This window comes from Macaca thibetana, chromosome 11 (genome assembly GCF_024542745.1).
Source record: "Macaca thibetana thibetana isolate TM-01 chromosome 11, ASM2454274v1, whole genome shotgun sequence".
Taxonomy (NCBI): Eukaryota; Metazoa; Chordata; class Mammalia; order Primates; family Cercopithecidae; genus Macaca; species Macaca thibetana.
In genome coordinates, this window is record NC_065588.1 from 89,445,410 (window position 1) to 89,459,699 (window position 14,290).

At 43.8% G+C, this 14,290-nt stretch overlaps 1 pseudogene; it reads right to left on the bottom strand.

The window, feature by feature from the left end:
- Positions 1-10,490: 10,490 nt before the first annotated feature.
- LOC126931648 (nascent polypeptide-associated complex subunit alpha-like) lies at positions 10,491-13,162 on the bottom strand (annotated as a pseudogene).
- Between the last annotated feature and the right edge of the window lie 1,128 nt (positions 13,163-14,290).

The window sequence follows — 14,290 nt, forward strand, 5'->3', positions numbered from 1 at the left end:
CTGCAGCCTCAGTCTTTTGGTCTCAAGCAAACCTCCCATCTCAGCCTCCCAAGGTGATGCGATAATGGCTGTGAGCCACCGCGCCTAGTGCTTTTGTGCATTTTAGACAAATAAACTATTGATTTGTGAAGAAATAACAAGACAAAAGGGTGTTGACCGGGGACTGTAAATTGTGAGGAACTGACTAAGATATATATTAGAGAGAACTAGAGGAAAATAAGAGTTATTTTGGTAACTTTGTTTGTCCAGATCCATTTCAGCATTGATTCCCAGTCCCTGGTGATAAGAATGTTCCTCTCTCTCTGTCTCTCTGTCTCTTTCTCTCTTTTCTTCTCCACACCATGATTCTTTAAGGAATGTTCTTCTTTTGCTGGTACAGGGTGGACACCTTTCTCATGGGAAATTTTATGGCCTGTTTAGATTTTTAAAAATGTGGAGGGGAGGGGTGGTCAGAAAGCCCTTCCTGCATCTGCTATTTCTCAAGTGCCTTCAGCTCAACGTCATCAATCTGCCAAAGTGGCCTATTTTGGGGTGGCATGTCCTGAGCTCCTTTAGAACAGATGACAGGCACAAGGCTGGTGCCATCGTCAGCACCAGGACACTGCTGAGTTCTGTTTCAGACTTGTTGAGTGTGAGGTGATCATGGAATTCTCAAATAGAAATTTAAAACAGGCATCCAGTTTCAGAAGAAAGGTCAGGATTTTTTTTTTTTTTTTTTTTTTTTTTTTTTTGAGATGGAGTCTCGCTCTGTCACCCAGCTGGAGTGCAGTGGCACAATCTCCACTCACTGCAAGCTCTGCCTCCCGGGTTCATGCCATTCTTCTGCCTCAGCCTCCCAAGTAGCTGGGACTACAGGCAACCGCCACCACACCAGGCTAATTTTTTTTTTTTTTTTTTTTTTTTTTTTTGTATTTTTAGTAGAGATGGGGTTTCACTGTGTTAGCCAGGATGGTCTCGATCTCTTGGCGTTGTGATCTGCCTGCCTCGGCCTCCCAAAGTGCTGGGATTACAGGCGTGAGCCACCACACCTGGCCCATCAGGATTTCAATTGTAAGTTTGATACAAAGTGGAAAAGGCTGAAGATTTCATCCACAGTCTGAAAAGACCATATGACAGAGGAAGGGGTGAGCTCCAAAGAACAAGTATATATCAAAAACAGTGCTGGGCAAAGACTCAGATCTAATATCACTGAGGCTTCTGCCAGGCAGAGAGCAGTGGCCGTCTGCTCACCGCAGTGGCCAGTGTGTCTTTGTGAAGAGCAATGAAGGCCAGGATTGAGTGAGTACTGTCAGTACCAACTACCAACTCTAAATTTCAGATTAGCTGTGGATGGAGGCAGTAAATAACAAATGCGTTTGTCCAATTTCCTTACATTGCAAGTTTCAAAACCCAATTGTAGTTGGGTTGAGACCAGCTTAAGTAAAGAAGAATGTATTGGCTCATGAAAGAGTAGGATAGCTTTGGCTTCAGTCATGGCTGGATTCAGGGCCAAGTAATGTCCTCAGGACTCTGTCTCTTTCCATCCATTTCTCATCTCTCTTCATTTTTGATTCTCTCTTAATGTTGGACTCATTGTCTCTCACTATGGATGGCTTTCCCCAGGTATCCAGGAAAGGTGACAGGAAGCAACTCTGGTCTATATCATCTTTACAAGCTTGTGATCCAATACTGAAAAAAGAGCCTTTCTCTCTCTCTCTCTCTCTCTCTCTCTCTGCATTTAAACATCAAATCTCAAGGAAGAATTTGATTGCTTTTTCTAGGGTTTTCTGCCTATTCCCATGCCAAAGGAATAGATTTCTCTGATTGACTGAACTTAGATCACATGCTAACTTCTCTGGGAAATGGGAGATTCCCCATAAAAAAGTAGTTCCGTTAGCAGAAGAAGAGGAGAAGGCATGCTAGACAGAAAAAAAAAACAAAAAACAAACAAACAAAACACAAGTCTTCTCTTAGAAGGACTGTTGCAAACAGGCTTTAATCATTTTGGACCTGCTTCCTTGTCAGTGGATCCAGACGCATGGAGCTTACTGATAAGCACCTGTGGAGACGTGTCCGGCTCGTGCCCCTGCTGCGCGCTTGCCTGTTTAGCTAGAAGCTAGTCTCCACCTTTCAGACGTATCCCCAGCAGAGGAACTGAATGGAGCCTTACGCCAGTCAGTCTCAAGGCTGGTTATTTTTAGTAACTGGATTCTGCCCTAGTTGCCTTATAATTACATCTGTTTTAGATTATATTTGGCTCCCCCCTCCATGCCTTCCTGGGCTACATATTGGATTCCAACTCTGTATGCTATTTCTTCCAGGCCTAGAATATTATTTTCTTCTCTCCTGATATAATCCCCTTACCAAGTTCCTATGGCTGAGTCTCTCCACTCTCTCTGAACGGCAGCTATCTGTACTAGAGCTATCCGCAACTGGATCCTGAGCTCTACCCACTTGCCAAGACTTTTTCCTATTTCTACTGGTTGGACCACCCCTGCACCATCTCTGAAGGCTAGCTCAGTCTCTTGAGTCCCACTCCACCCCCCACTGGCCAATCCCCAATTATGACAGTTGCTAACGTTCTTATAAAAACTTCCTTAGTCTCTAAATATACAGGGTAATCAGACCACATGGAACAGCATTCATGGAAGCAACCAAACTGTGTTTATTGTGTTATAAACATTTGATCTTCTTTGCAGAACCATGAAAAAGTAGGAAGAATGTCCAGTTCCCTACTTCTTTATCGCATTTTGTCACCTGGGCCTTTAAAGAGTTTGTACTGCTGGCCAGGCGCGGTGGCTCACGCCTGTAATCCCAGCCCTTCGGGAGGCCAAGGCGGGTGGATCACGAGGTCAGGAGATCGAGACCATCCTGGCTAACATGGTGAAACCCTGTCTCTACTAAAAATACAAAAATTAGCCAGGTGTGATGGCGGGCGCCTGTAGTCCCAGCTCCTTGGGAGGCTGAGGCAGGAGAATGGCGTGAACCCGGGAGGCTGAGCTTGCAGTGAGCCAAGATTGCACCACTGCACTCCAGTCTGGGCAACAGAGTGAGACTCCGTCTCAAAACACACACACACACACACACACACACACACACACACACACACACACACACACATCCTACTCTTTCTGCCTGAGCCTTTTCTTCCATAGAGTTCAGACTTTGTCATGGGATAGCTGCCATCTGGCCCTTTCATTTCTCCCATAGCTCTTTCTAGGCTTTTGTACATAAAACTCAATTTTCCCTTCCTTCAGGAAAAGAGCAAAGAACTCATGCATATGGATACATACAAATAGATTTTCTCAAGTCTGCCCCATTAATTTGCCAAACATGCCTGATGTCTGAACATAAACACCAGCAGAAGAAGAGGTTCAGATTGAAATCTCTGCAACAAGAAGAGGTGTGTTACTAGAAAACTGTTTCCCAATCTGGGTCTATATTACTAAAGCATTCTTTGGTATGTGTACTGGATACCTCTCACGCACCACTTCACATCCTCTCAGCCCCACCTCCAAGTGCAGCCACTGCTGTAATATTGAGCTCCATGTAGTCTTTGTCCAGCTTCACATGAGTGTGATCTCATAGGGTCTTATCTGGGTCTCCACCACATACCTCTTGCTTCCTGTACCAGGTCTTCTCTCATGACAAGGTGCAGTATACCTAGGGGAACCTGCTTGGCACCCAAACGTTATAACCCAGAAGTAAGAGGGTGGCTAAGGCTGTTGAGACCATCTTTGGCCAATAGATGACAGGAATTAATGGCTAGGTAGTTCCTTCTTTTGTCTTCCAAGTATGCATTTTTGAGACACAATTCATAAGGCTGCTCAGAAGGTTCCAGTGAGATAGAAGAGAAGTTGTCTGTAGCCACGGCCAAACCTGTAACTCATCCTCTTTTGGGCTTTTCCTCCTTCCCTGTCTCACATCCCTTGCTCCCTACTCCTCTTCTCTGGAATAATTTTTCTCATTTTTTTTTTTTTTTTTGAGACAGTGTCTTGCTCTGTTGCCTAGTCTGGAGTGCAGTGGCGTGATCTCAGCTCACTGCAACCTTCACCTCTTGGATTCAAGCAGTTCTCCTACCTCAGCCTCCTGAGTAGATGGGATTACAGGCACGCACCACCATGCCCTGCAAATGTTTTGTGTTTTTAGTAGACAGAAGGTTTCACCATGTTGATCAGGCTGACTTCCAGTGATCCGCCTGCCTTGGCCTCCCAAAGTGCTGGGATTACAGGCATGAGCCACCACGCCCAGCCTCTGGGATCACTTTTCAAATAAAATATCTCAGGCTCTGCTTTCAGGGCCACCCAAGACAAGACAGTATATCATGGCTTCTTTGTAATTGTCTAACAGAAATCATAAAATTTTGGTACCAAACGGACCTCATGTCTAATTCTAACAGTATGATTGAAAACAAATTATTTAGCCATCTTAAAACCCAATTTCCTTATCTTTATTACAAAGATAACATGAGTGGCCCCTATGATGTTTGTCTAAATACTGAATCAGATAGTCTCTCTGAGAAGCATAATAGGTACCTGACACAGAGTAGCACTCAGTCAGTATTCATTCTCTTCTCCTTATTCTCACCCATTGTTCTGATAAGAAATAAGAACTTTTTTAAAAAGAGTTATAAGGTAGAAATGAAAACAGATATAATAAATGGAGAGTTGTATGTTCAAAGAAAACATATTTCAAATATACATACTTACTAGCATAAATATGGAAGCACATGTAAACATTCATTAAGCTAAACACTTAAAATTTGTGTGCTTTATGTAAGTTATGCTGTAACTGCCTATTTATTTTTTTCAAGAGATGAGGTCTTGCTCTGTTACCCGGCGGGAGCACAGCGGCACCATCATAGCTCACTGCAGCCTCACACTTCTGGGCTCAAGTAACCTCCTGCTTCAGCCTCCTGAGTTGCTGGGACTACAGGAATGCACCATGTGGTTATTTTTTGTAGAGAGAGGGTCTTGCCCGGGCTGGTCTCAAACTCCTGGGCTTAAGCAACTCTCCTGTGTCAGTCTCCCAAAATGTTGGTATCACAGGCATGAGCCACTGCACCAGGCTTGTAATTTTTTTTTAAGTTAAGAATTTTATGGATGTGGTAAATAATCCCTAAAATGAAAGGATGCTTTATTGTTCTAAAACGCATTTAACATAGATCCACAATGGGATGAACAAATGGGTTCTTATTTCTATCAGAGCAGGAACTCTTTAACAAGTTTTAAATGGAAATACCCTTATTAAATATATATATTCAAAACAAAGTGTTTACGTATACTAACCCATCCTTGTTTTTCTTGTCTTTTGTTTTTAGTTGAGACAGACTCTGTCACCTTGGTTGGAGTTCATTGGTGCAATGATAGCTCACTGCAACCTCAAAGTCCTGGACTCAAGTGATCCTCCCATCTCAGCCTCCTGCACAGATGGGGCTACATGTACTCACACCACACCCAGCTAATTAAAAAAAATTTTTTTTGTAGATACAGAGTCTCACCGTATCGACCAGGCTGGAGTGCAGTGGTGCAATTATAGCTCACTGCAGCCTCAAACACCTAAGCTCAAGCAATGAGCTCCTCCGCAGCCTCCCAACTAGCTGGAAATACAGGTGTGTACCCTCATGCCCAGCTACTTTTTATCTTTTGTAGAGACAGGACTCACACTATGTTGACTGTACTGGTTTTAAACTCCAGCTTAAGCTATCCTTCCATCTCAGCTTCCCAAAGTGCTAGGATTACAGGTGTGAGCCACTATGCCCTGAAACTTGTGAAACTCAAAGTTTCATAGTATGAATGACAGATTCTTTAAGAATCTGATAAAAAGGGAACATCACATTTTTAATCTCTTGCATACTTTTAAAAATATGTCAGCAGAGAAAATAAAAGACTGGATAGTTATATTAGAAAAACTAATCATGGCCAGGAGTGAGGCAGAGGAGGTGGGGCCGGCCAGTCATCAGAACCAACTCAGGAGGCGGAACATTGACACAAAGGGAGGACTTTGGCTTGATCTCTGCGGAAATGGGAAGGAAAACCTTGGTCTTATTAGCGGCAGATAACCAACCGAGTAATCCACCAACAGTGGGATAAGAAATTTCACAGTGAAGTAAAACAAAAAAGTGCATGCCACAGGAGTCACCACACAGCCAGAGTCGGGGGCGTTGCTGGAACACCTCAGAGTAGGAAACCCTTGTCAAATAAATGCTAGGATGCTATCCTCTCAGGTCTTGACTTTTACTGTACTAGCTTCTGTTCTTATCCTCTTTCCCTCCTAACATCAGAATGGGGAAAGAGGAATCGTGGAAGAAGGGATCCCTGAGTGCAAGAGCGGAAGGTGTCACCAGCTCCCCTCAGTTCTCTCTGCCCACCTCATCTAGGGGAGTGGTAATTTCTTGAGTGCCACTACCAGTGCCTTGCACAGGCAGGGAGGCACTCACAGTCTTTGTTGGATTTGTGGAATGGATCCTGTGACCCACAGACCGTGATGGGGTGCAATGGGTGCTATCCTGTGTGGAAGTAGAGCGGTAGGTGGCCCTGTCCTTGTTTGGAGGCATTCACGATGCAGCTGAGAAGACAGAAAATGCACTCCAGCAGGGGCCTACAGTGGACAAGGTTTCATGCCAAGTGAGGGAACCCAGAAAAGTATATGAATGATGACCAGTGCGAGGGTGGCCCAGAAATGGACAAGGAAGGAAATGTCATGGGAATGATTTGCTTACGTTATGAGTATCTAAGGGCAAACTTGTACTATGATTCTAAGATAATGAAAATTACTGCTCGAAATAAAAGCACATATCACTTTTGAGATGTATGCCTTCTTGTAACACATCTCAAAATGCCAAGAAAACTACACATAAGCCTAGAGACAAGTCAGTAGACACTAGAGAGACACAGTCATATTAAAACAGGTTGTGAAGGTAGCCGCTGTGGCAGGAGCTGAGGGGGTAAAGGAAGCCCATCTAGAGAGCCAAATCGTCCTGGTTACTGAAGTGTAGAGCCAAGAAACCCCATGGGGCCCTCCAAAGACCCACAGCATGCTGCCAGCCTTTGGGTGCTTGCTACATGGGAGCACCCACATGCCAACAGAGTAAGGCTGTGGCATAGCACTGACATCGTGAAAAGACTGCAGATGTGTGCGGGCAGCTGAGAGACACTGATCCCTTCCTCTTCGCCTCCTCCCCACTTGACACACTGAAGGAGCCTAGGAAAGGGTGGAGTGGAAGAGAGAAGCTGTGAACCAGAATGAGACTTAAATTATGCAGACCTACTTTTTTAAAACGGCAGATTTCTACAATCTGCCCTGGATGTTGTTGGACAGAAAAAGGGATTAGACACAGCACCATGGAAAGTGCTGATTAGGGGCCAGGCACGGCGGCTTACGTCTGTAATCCCAGCACTTTGGGAGGCCGAGGAGGGTGGATCACTTGAGGTCAGGAGTTTGAGATCAGCCTGACCAACATGGCGAAACTCCATCTCTACTAAAAATACAAAATTTAGCCACGTGTGGTAGCGGGCACCTATAGTCCCTGCTACTCAGGTGGCTGAGGCAGGAGAATTACTTGAACCCGGGAGGTGGAGATTGCAGTGAGCCGAGATCACACCAGGGCACTCCAGCCTGAGAGACGGAGCCAGACTCCATCTCACACACACACACACAAAAAGTGCTGATTTTAGGGACCAAAAAGTGAATCCATTCCATGTTTATGCCCCCAATATGTTGCAATTTTCCAGTTAACTGCTTCCTGAGAGGTCAGTGATGTAAGAGAGGCATGTGTACATGCAGTATCTGTTCATACAAACAAGGAATTGATTTGAAAAGATTCAAATAGTTTCAGGGTAGGATAAAAACAGCAACATTCACACTGCGATTCTTATTGTGACCTGCATTGAACCAAGTTCATTATCTTAATCTATTTCACCCTCCCAAAAAGTATTGCATTATCCCCATTTCTCATACGAAGAAACTAAGACTTTAAGACACTTTGAGGGCTAAGGAGTCTGAAGTCCTACTGTTTCTAAGTGTCTAGTTAGTGGCTCTCTGCCCTCAACCTCCTCTTATTGCTTGTCCTAAACCAGGATTCATTAAATCAGTCTAGTTCTACTTTCTATTACCTGATTTTATAAATGTTTAAACTTAGTCCCAGAGAAATTAAAGGACTTGACTAAAGTGTTTAGTATATAGTGGCAGAGAAAAGATTTCTAACATAAAAAGATCTTCTACCTGTAGTCCCAGCTACTCGGGAGGCTGAGGCAGGAGAATGGCATAAACCTGGGAGGCGGAGCTTGCAGTGAGCTGAGATCTGGCCACTGCACTCCAGCCTGGGGGAGAGCGAAACTCCGTCTCAAAAAAAAAAAAAAAAACAAACAAACAAACAAAAAAAAAAAAGATCTTCTAAGTTTTACTCCTGGGCTTGTAATAAACCCCTTACAAAGAAAAAGAATTATTGCAAACTTGCCTATCAACATGTGATATGTACTTTTGTTTTGAGCAGCGATTGTCTTTACCTTAAGAGAAACATAGTAAACAAAAGGTGACTGCCTCTGGCTGTCCTCTTATCGAGAGTGGGCAATGGAGGGGCTTTGTACAATTCTTGCACTCTCAGCACCTCGCATACTGCCGGCAAACAGTCATTACTCAATGAATGTTTGCTGAATGAATATTATACATAACTCAATATTCCCTGGACACAAAAAAATAGTTCTTTTCCCCCTTCACATTGTGAAGAGAACACTAATGAACAGATTGACTGTTTTTTTCTGCCAACTCACATCATTCCAAGTTTTATTTGCGTTTGTAATAAAGATGCATACAAGTGGGCTCATCCATCATCTCCTCTGAGCTAACCATCATGACATCATTACCAATTCCCAGATACCAAGGCCAGATCTTCTAGGTCAGTCTCTCTACATATGTGTATTGCTTGTTCCTTTGCATTACTTATTTCTTTTTTGTAGTATAGCTGATATTCCAGGAGCTGACTCCCAGACCCTCTTTGCCCCCAATGACTTTCAAGGTGCAAGATTCTGTTGCCTCTCTTTTGCTGATAGATGTTGCTGAAAGGCCTGTGTGGAAACTTACAAAATCATATGAGTTTTCTTCTCCTCCCCTTCTGTTAAATTCTAACTCACCATCCCTCACCCATACCTCAAGCCCAGCTCTCTCCCGCAGGCAGTCTCTGCCAGTCAGGCCAGGCCTGAGCTTGTTCTCTGCATGTCTGAAGCAGGGAGTCCTAAAAGGAAATATTGCTCTCATTCCAAAGTTGCTTCATCTTCATGGGCAAAGACAGAAAAAAAAAAAAAAAAAAGTAGAGGAAGGTAAATGCAGCAACTCTGAGAAATCTTAGTTGATTATTTACTGTTGTTTAACCTTTGAAAGATTCCACTGCAGAAAGGGAGGGCAGGTGTTTATACAGTTCCTAGCCCAGGTCACTTCTCTTTGGTTCTAGGCCAGTTAGCTTGAGCTCATTTGCAAGGAGGCTAATTCTAGGACCCCTTTCGTTTCCCAGAATACCTCACAGTGGACACCCAAAGCAGTCGACTTGCTAACAAGGCTGAAGGAGTTAGGTTTTACATCATTCCTGAATTATTGATGGCGCTTTGCAAATTAGCTTTTCCTGTGCCCATGACTCTCCTTAGCTAATCTTTACAACATATAAGACAGTTGTCAAAACTGTTTTGAAATATGATTCTGGGGTTTCAGAGTACCGTTTCATGGGTCTTGAGTTTTCAGAACAAATCTCTGTGCAGAGATAGGAACTATTCTGCTTAATAAGTATTATTATTATTAATTATCTAAAGCAATTACTCAAAATACCTAAATGCAATTTGCAGAGTAGTCAGGTAATAACACCATGTAGAAGCTCATGTTAAGGGCTACCATTTCAAAGAATGTAGGGAACACTATCCACTTTTCTCAGGGTCCTTAGCAAAATATAGTAAGTGAAAATAAAGGCCGGGCATGGTGATTCATGCCTGCGATCCTAGCACTTTGGGAGGCCAAGGTGGGGGCCTCATCTGAGGTCAGAGGTTTGAGACCAGCCTGGCCAACATGGAGAAATCCCGTCTCTATTAAAAATACAAAAATTAGGGCCAGGTGCAGTGGCTCATGCCTGTAATTGCAGCACTTTGGGAGGCCGAGGTGGGCAGATCACTTGAGGTCAGGAGTTCGAGACCAGCCAGGCTAACATGGTGAAACCCGGTCTCCACTAAAAATACAAAAAAATTAACCAGGCGTGGTGGTACATGCCTGTAATCCCAGCTACTCGAGAGGCTGAGGCAAGAGAATTGCTTGAACCTGGGAGATGGAGGTTACAGTGAGCCAAGATCACACCACTGCACTCCAGCCTAGGCGACAGAGCAAGACTCCATCCCTAAAAAAAAAAAGTAGAATGGTTTATTATACACAAGAGGCAAATGCAAAATGACACATGGTAAACGGACTGAACCAAATGCCAAAAATAACAATGCACTCTTTTCTTTTTTTCATCCAATAAGAAGCCTTAACTTTATTTATGATAAGAGCAGTACAAATTTCAAACCAAGCTGCAGTCACTCATTTGAGACACCAAAAAAAGTTGCTCTCAGATGGTTACGTTGTTAATTCCATAATAGCATTTACAATATTATTACTGTGTTCTTTAGGGCTCTGACTGCCTTTGCTCTCCACACATTCCCTTGAGACTTGACCAATTTATGTCCTTCACTTCTACACCTGTTTCATCAACTTTGTATTCTTCACTCTCCTTTTGTACTGTTGGAGTCTATGTGTTTTCTTGAATGTTTGAGACAACTTCAGCTTGAACTTTGAATTTCTCAGCAGCTGCTGCTTGTGCTGGCTGAGATAAATCTTCGATCTTGGCTTCCCCCAAAACTATATAGGTATCTGAAGCAGGGCTCTTATAGACATCTGGTTTTGTGATGACAAAGAGGATATTCTTAGATTTCCGGATAGTGACTCTAGTAACCCCCGTAACCTGTTGAAGACAGGTTTGGACATAGCCTTCTGTGTCTTCTTTTCACTCCAACTCTGTTTTGCTTTACTGACTGGTTCTTCATCAATTTCAGCTGCTGCCGCCACAATGCACCCTTTATTATGGCTACACCAGTTAGGAAGAGCAGTTGGATGCAAATCACAGAGGTACAACAAGCAGCTAAAGAAAATCAATGGTTACTATCACACCTAAGAAAGTCTGAAGGTATGCAGTCCTCTGTCTTTTGTATCTGCCATCCTTAACCTCATGACCCAAGAAGGAGGCTGGAGCCCTAGTCATAGCATCCATATCCCAGGAAAGAAAATGGGAAAAAAGACAAAAGGGGTAGGCCAGGCAAGGTAGCTCATGCCTGTAATCCCAGCACTTTGGGAGGCCGAGGTGGGTGGTTCGTTTGAGGCCAGGAGTTCGAGACCAGTCTGGCCAATATGGCAAAACCCCATCTCTACTAAAAATATAAAAATTAGCCAGGTGTGGTGGCACACACCTGTAATCCCTGCTACTCAGGGGGCCAAGGCAGGAGAATCACTTGAACCCAGGAGGCGGAGCTTGCAGTGAGCCAAAATGGCGCCAGTGCACTCCAGTCCGGGTGACAGAATGAGACTCGGTCTCAACAACAACGGCAACAACAATGAAATGTTCATTATTTACTGAAATTCTAATTTAAGTGTCCCTTATTTGATCTGGCAACCCTGACCACCCAACATCTCCTGGGATTTCATTAGCCACCCCTACTGCGAGGGAGGATGAAAAATGTAGCCTTTTAGCCAGGCACTTTCCCATGCTGCAGTTATTCTACTAAGGAAGACATGGAGAGTGAATATTGGGTAAGGAGTCAACAGTCTTTGCAGGAGTGAGGGTGGTTCTGGGAAAAAGTGACAGAGCCACATCCACGCCCCATGCCCTCTGTGAAGAATTTCTTGACTGCATCAGCCTCTTGTGGTCACTGTGACCTCTGAAAGCCTATGGCCTTTTTTTGTCTTAGTTCTATTAATAGATACAAAGCAAAGATACTGATTTTTAATTAACACGTAAGAACTGATGTATTCAGGTGGCTACTGTCTTCTTCAAAGGGTTAATCACACAATATTGCCATGTTTAAAAACACCTTTAGAACTCAGATCTGGTAGAAACAGAAGTCTCCCTTTACAAGGCATACAGGAAGCTGCAGGCTGTAGGCAGGGCCAGGGATGTGTTGGAAATTTGCTGACTCTGAGTGCTTCAACACATTGCATTCTATGTCAAACTCATGCCATTCCTCATAGAAAGACCAATTTCAAATGTCCTCGCTCATATGGGAAAGCTGAAAATTAAAACAACCAAACTCATGGAGATAGAGAGTAGAATGATGGTTACCAGAGGCTGGGAAGGGTAGCAGGGAGCAAGGGGAAAAAATGGGAATGGTTAATGGCTGCAAAACTATAGTTAAATAAGATCTGGTATTTGACAGCACAACCGGGCGACAACAGTCAACCATAATTTACTGTATATTTTTAAATTGCTAGACTGGATATGTGGCTTATACTTGTAATCCCAGCACTTTGGAAGGCCGAGGTAGGAGGATCACTTGAGCCCAGGAGTTTGAGACCAGTTTCGGCACCATAGGGAGACCTCTTCTCTTGGAAACGTTCAAAAATTAGCCAGGCATGGTGGTGCATCAGCCTCTTGTGGTCACCATGGCCTCTGAAAGCCTATGGCCTTTTTTGTCTTAGTTCTATTAATAGAACTACATGGGAGGCTGAGGCCGGAGGATCACTTGAGCCCAGGAAGTCAAGGTTGCGGTGAGCCGTGATCTTGCCACTGCCCTCCAGCCTGGGCAACAGAGCAAGACTCTGTCTCTCAAAAACAAACAAAAATGAAACTAAAATAGTAGAATTGGGATGTTCCTAACAAAAAGACATAAGTGCTTGAGGTGATGGACACCCCAATTACCATGATGTGATGATTATGCACCACATGCATGTATCAGAACATCACAAGTACCTCCACCATGAATACCTACACGTATTATGTCCCCATAATAATCAAAAATAAAAAATAAAAACTTACACCATTTCTCCCCAGAGCCTTCTCCTACCTTTGCAGAAATATAAGATTATCTTCCAGGATATCAACAGCTCTGGCCAGTGGGGACCGGACTGATGAGAAGCACTGGTTTAGGAAACCGACCTTGGAAAGCTCATGGCCTCTCATAACTCAGTCATCTGTGTTCTGATCAATATCACTAAAGCATGGTTTGTACTCTGTGGTATGTCCTAGAATAAAGGTAGGGAACAATGGAGGAAAACAGGCCTGAATTAAAATGTTCTCCATGTTTCTCTCCAAAAATTCCAACTCGGAAGTCCCTTTTGCCTGATAGTGACTGCTTACAGTTCCTACCCAATGTAAACTACACCTCCATGTGTTTTTCCCCTGGCTTTTACCTGGCTGAACTTGGGATGTTTTATCAGGGTCCGTCTGTACCTCCTATGACACCCAGTCACATCCAACCTATCCTCAGGTCCCTTCCCCAAATTAATTCTGTAGCCCACTGACTTCCAACAGTAGGGTCAAAATTATTTTTCTACGATTAAGCCTTAATAACATCACTTATATGTTTCATCTTTTCCTGGAAGGCTACTGGGTAAAAATATTTTCATGCAGGTGCTGATAATAGTAAACACATTATATATCTTCAGCCTGGGGTTTAACCACATTCATTTCTGGGTTTGTCATATGCTCTCTCGCTATTTATACTGCTTTGGGTCAGCTACTTGATACTTAATAAAATTTGCCTCCAAGCTGTCCTGCAGGGAAAATGACCTATCTGGGGGGAATGCTGTTCCAACTCTATAACCTCTGACGATTACCCAATAGTCCTCCAAAAAGGTTGCAGGGCAGGAGCAAGGGAAGGTCCATGCCACTTCCTGGCATTTAATGGCAACAAGTGCTTTAGTGTAAGTATAATTATATCCCCTGCTTTCAGGAGGCCTTTCCAGCCAGCCTCTCGGACACGGGAGCAACCGTAGATGGCTTGAGCAATGTGGAAATTCGGCCTCTGCTCAAGGTCAGAACAAGCCGTTCGCCAGCGTTGATTTTACCAACCTTTCGGTTATTTTGGAAAGCCGAAAGAGAACGCAACAGAGGCAAGAATGGATCTATGGGATGGAAATAATGAGCCATTTATAACCCAAAATGAGACTGCCAGGAAAAACAAACACACAAAAAAGTACATTTTATCAGAGGCTTGGGCTGCCCAAGGCTATTGGGGTGCAAAGTACTGCGTGTTCAGCTCCCTGGGCCAAGAGCTACAGTAAGTCAGGCCCCCTGCAAAGCTCCTCT